The following is a 5,631-nucleotide window of genomic DNA, read 5'->3' as shown; positions in this document are numbered from 1 at the left end:
TGTGTGACGGTTGTTTGAAAACATTGATAAATAGACCCTTTGTGATCTCTTCTATAAGTAGAGTAAACATGTTGTCATTTATAGGGAGGTGATTAGTGTGTACTAAAAATACACAAAAAAGACAAATGATTTAATATGTAGCCGAGTCCCACTGGAGTGTTTCTAGCACAGATCACTGATCTGAGAATTCTAATTTCCATCTCCCCGGTATTTGCATACACAGTGTGTGGGGGGAACACCTCCCCTGTCACTCTCTCTATATATCTCATTGTACAGGAGACGTCTTCTAGTTTGGATCTGACCCTCCAGAAACATCAAGATGTTTTCTCCCAGTTATCTGCTGGCTGTCATCTTCATTTCTATTCAGGGTGAGAGATGAGGCTCCTTCCATCATCCTCTGCACATACATCTATACATTGTACAATAAATACACACATCAGGATTGATAGGAAATCAATAATCAATATGTCTCTTCCCATCCTCAGGATCCTGTGGACAGATTGTGATGACTCAGACTCCGGATTCTATCTCTGTGTCCCCGGGACAGACAGTCACCATCACATGTACATCCAGTGCTGGCACTGGCGATTATATAGCCTGGTACCAACAGAAATCAGGAAAGTCTCCAACACTTCTCATCCGTAGTGCAACTGCCCGACACACAGGAGTCCCAGACCGGTTCTCTGGTAGTGGTGGATCTCCTTATACTCGTTACACTCTGACAATTAGTGCTGTGACTGAAGATGATGAAGGAAGTTATCACTGTCAGCAGGCTGCTCAGTCCCCTCTCACACAGTGATACAGAGCCGTACAAAAACCTCCTTCCTCTATCACACATGAAGACATAGATCAGCATGGGGAGAGAACACTGCACAGTCATACATAACACTCAGTATTCTGTAAGGAAGACAACAACACTGGGAGACAATGATTTAGTGAATAAAAGTTTTTAAAGTGTAAATTCATCTTTCAAGCAGATTTTCATGGAATTCCTCATAATTCTACATCCAATGAATAGTACATACCATAGTTCTCCCTGTGCCTGTGTGGGTTTCCTCCAGGGACTCCGATTTCCTCCCACACTCTAAAGCAATGATGGTGAACCCCAGATGTTTTGGAACTACATTTCCCATGATGCTCTTGCACTCTGCAGTGTAGTTGAGCATCATGGGAAATGTAGTTCCAAAACTTCTGGGGTGCCAAGGTTCACCATCACAGCTCTAAAGACATGCTGGTAGGTTAATTGGCTCCTGTCTAAATTGCCCCTTGTATATGTATGAATGTTAGTTAGGGACCTTAGGTTGTAAGCTCCTTGAGGGCAGGGACTGATGTGAATGTATAATGTATATGTAAAGCTCTCCATACATTGACGGCGCTATATAAGTACCTGAAATAAATAAATAAATAAATAGATACTTCTGTTGGAAATGAGGAAGATTCTTCCATTCCAGATGCAGCTGTTTTGGATCCTCTCCAGAAGAAACTCTGCCCCTCCCCCATTCCTCTCTGTCTCGCCATTTGCAGGATGGGCGGAATGTCACACTATTACGCCCCCTAGTGGCTGTTCAAACTCCTTCTCTAGCTGAGTACATCTGCTGAGCTGAATGGTACAGAGCGGCTGCTAGAAGATCCAAGGGCAGTGATTGGTGAACCTTGGCACCTCAGATGTTTTGAAACTACATTTCCCATGATGATCAACTACACTGCAGAGTGCTGAGCATCATGGGAAATGTAGTTCCAAAACATCTGGGGTGCCAAGGTTCACCATCACTGTCCTAGGGGTTCTTGGGACACTTTTAATTCTTAGGAGTTAGAGTACAACTTCTATGAATGGAGGAGGGGGTGAAAAGAGTGGGCACAGTTGTCACTCTTGACAAGGGCATATGATAGGTCCCTCAGCCCATAATAACCCCCCAGCACCAGAAGATTAGCACTGTGATGGTAGGAGGGATCAGAGGACTGAAGGCTTTGTACCACAACAGACCAGAGAGGTGTGAATGGATAATAATATAAACCAGCATCACATTTCAGAGGAGTATTTCTTCTTTCCATCCATCTGATAAGATTATGGGGGAGATTTACTAAAACTGGAGCGCTCAGATCTGGTGCAGGTGTGCATGGCAGCCAATCAGCTTCTAACTCCAGTTTGTTCAATTAGCCCCTAGGCACCGCCAGTACACAGATATGGGACCTCTCAGTGGGTGGGCCTCAGTGGCGAGAGGCCGCATATTTGTGTACCAAGTTGCAGACACAGCTGTGCCAAGAGCGCGTGCCCTGCACATTCCTGGCACAGTTACCAGCGGCTAACGGAAAGCTTGTGATTGGGAGCATTCCAATCATATTGCAGCCAATCACGGCAGTCACATTATCATAAACCCCGCCTCCCGGTATCTGCAATCCCTTAAACGGCTGCAAGGCACGGGCAAAAAGGGGTTAAGCGTTGGCAATAAAACCTGGAAGCTGATTGGTTTCTATGCAGAGCTGCCCCAGATTTTGCCCTCTCCAGTTTTAGTAAATAACCCCCTCTGTGTATTCATGTCACTGAATAAAAGATGGGAATGTGTCCGCAGAGAAGATTTGTGGATTTTACACCCCATTGGTGGAGCAATTTTCAAAGTTATCACTACGAGGATCCCCTTATTTGTGTTATTTGTAATGTATAGAGCACATCAGATACACAAGAATACCGGGCAGAGCAAAGACACACAAAAGTAAAATAAAAATAAAAATAATCATCTGTAATGAGCAAATATTATGTCCCAATCTGGGATCTGTGGGGTCAATGTGAGAGATCCCAGAATTTGTAAAACTTTATAAACTGACAATGTAAATTATCTCCAAAATAATGAAATAGAAGATCATTATATAACGGGAAATGTCCAAACATATAAATACACCGCTCATCACTCAGCATGGAAGAATCAGAACTTTCATACAAACAAAAAGAAAAGAAAACTGGACCCCAAATAATGACAGACAATAAAAGAAAATCCTTATATGTAAATGTAGATAAAATGCCCTCATTACCCAAGAAAACAATAATCCCAGCACAGGGTTCTCCTGATACGGCCCTGAACATGTATACACAATTATGAGGAAACCTTCAGAATACAAACATGACCAGCAGGTCCCTCTATTACAGCCGACGTTTTATCTGTTTATATTTCCCTTCCCTGGTCCTCCTTTCCCTCCTCATCATCATTCTAAACAAACGTTTAATAAAATCTTTCTCTTTTCATTACAGATCTTTCCTTAGTCTGAGTGATGTCATCACTGGGTCTCTGTGCTTCTCTATGAAATGCAGGCAGATCATGGCTGGTGGGAGGTCCCGGCAGTACATTGTAGTCCTCAGTACTCCTCTCTGGAGTCCTCAGCCCTAATGTAAGTGGGGGACTATCTCTTGGGAGGAGTTATGGAAATATCAATGCCTTGATGGGTGAATGTCAGTGTGAAGGAGACCTCCCATGCCCAAAGTAATGCCCACATGTGACAGGGAACCTCCATGACTGAACTAAAATCCAATGAGTGAAGGGGGGAGGGGCAGGGACACTAAGTCTGGGGAGGAAAGGTCTGGACTTCCTCCAGCCAGGAAATGAGGAGGACTCTATCTGACTTGCTGCAGCTTCTAATGTACATTGTGAGAAGCTCACAGTGTGCAGTGAGATCAGAGTAAGTAATCTCAGTCCAGGAGAGGAGCCGCTACAACTGTGCAAGACTGGAGGGAAGGCCGGAGTTCAGTTCCACAGAACAGCTTGGATGATTACAGTGGGCAGTGCATGCTGAATGTACCAACATCAACACCACCCACAGCCACTCTGACGGCGCCCACTTTGATGACGCCCCCTGTGGTTTTACTAAAATTCCCAAATCCCAGAAATCTCACGGAGAAGAGATTACCAATCCCTAAATGGGGTGGCTGCATTTGTTTTCTTTTTAGACTTTTTTTCTCTTTACTTTCACCTGATGGTCCGGCCAGTAATACATTTTGTGCCTTAAGGATGCTCCACTACACTGTATTAAACCCACAACAGAAAATGTATTTTATGATAGATTTCTGATAATTAGATGTGGTGACTGCATTCGTTTTCTTTTTGTAGGCTTTTCCCTCTGTTTTCACCTTGTGATCTGACCAGTAACACACCTCCTGTATTAGAGTGCCCCCACTCTGGATGAAGGAGCAACAGAGACACCTTGGGACAGCATCATTGTCAGTCTGGGGGAAGAGAAGTATTAGATTAGCAGATTTACATGAAATTGGTTCACAAATTAAAGCCGAACTCCAGATAATACTTTATAAGCAGTTACAGCAACAGTTTTATTCCTTTGGGATAAAGATTTACATCAACAAATACAAGCTGATCATTGTAAGCACCCCTTGCTCCACAGAGAGCCAGAACAGGGATCTGCCTGTGTAAACTAAGCAGTTTCCCGTTCTTACAGTGGAGTAGAGAGAGATCGTCTGTTCCTAGTGATTAGGAACAGCGATCTCTCTCTACTCCCAGTCAGTCCCCTCCCCCCACAGTTAGAAACCCCTCTCTAGGGAACACTTAACCCCTGGATCGCCCCCTAGTGTTAACCCCTTCCCTGCCAGTGTCATTTATACAGTGATCAGTGACTATTTTTAGCTCTGATCACTGCAATAATGTCACTGGTCTCAAAAAGTGTCAAAAGTGTCCGATCTGTCTGCCGCAATGTCGCAGTCCCGCTAAAAGTCGCAGATCGCCGACATTACTAGTAAAAATAATAATAAAAATGCCATAAATCTATTTTGCAGACGCTATAACTTTTGTGCAAACCAATCAATATACGCTTATTGTGTTTTTTTGTTTCACTAAAAATATGTAGAAGAATACATATATTATATTATATATACATATAACTGATGAAGAAATGTGTTTTTTCTTTAATTATTTTTTTTCGATATTTATTATAGCAAAAAGTAAAAAATATATATTTTTTTCAAAACTATTGTTATTTTTTTAGAAATAACACAAAAATAAAAACCGTTAAAAATAAAAAAAAAGTATGGGAGTGTATCTAACCCCCTCATTGTCAGAGGTCTTTCAGGTAAATTTTCACCCCTGGCTCACTTCTTTACGCCTAGATCTTCAATGGTGGCACAAAAACTCTTTCTCCTGGCTAGGTAGGAATAGCATTTTAAAGATGACGGTTGTGCCAAAATTACTGTTCCTCCTCCAAACGTTACCAATAGCGATCCCAAGTCATTTTCTACGGTCGGTCCGGAGGGAGTTTTTGAACTTCCTCTGGGGCTACAAATCTAAGAGGATATCCCATTGCACCCTTTCCCTACCAAAAGCCAGGGGTGGTATAGGGTTCCCAGATCCACTCAAATAGTACTATGCTGTCCATTTAACCAGAGCCCTAGACTGGACCAAACATGCCTCAGAGAAGGAATGGGTGACAGTAGAGCAGGCAATGTCCCCCTTGCCACTGTCCACTTTGCTGTGGCAAACCTCTGCCTTGCCGACACTCCTGAAATCCCACCCACTGATTGGGACTACACTGGCGGTGGTAGCAAAATCGGGGAGCGTCACCATGATCCCCCACATCCCCTCACCAATGTCACCGGTGATTGGAGCACAGGAGTTCCCCCCTAGTCTATCGGGAAGG

General features: G+C 43.4%; 1 pseudogene; it reads left to right on the top strand.

Moving 5' to 3' along the window:
• The first annotated feature begins 319 nt into the window (after positions 1–319).
• Positions 320–799, top strand: LOC143975908 (putative non-functional immunoglobulin kappa variable 6D-41 pseudogene; annotated as a pseudogene).
• Positions 800–5,631: the final 4,832 nt, after the last annotated feature.

The sequence above is a fragment of the Lithobates pipiens genome, unplaced genomic scaffold (assembly GCF_037356315.1).
Source record: "Lithobates pipiens isolate NorthernLeopardFrog02 unplaced genomic scaffold, aLitPip1_a1.2 Scaffold_13, whole genome shotgun sequence".
NCBI classification, from domain to species: Eukaryota; Metazoa; Chordata; class Amphibia; order Anura; family Ranidae; genus Lithobates; species Lithobates pipiens.
This window is presented reverse-complemented; position numbering and strand designations above follow the sequence as displayed.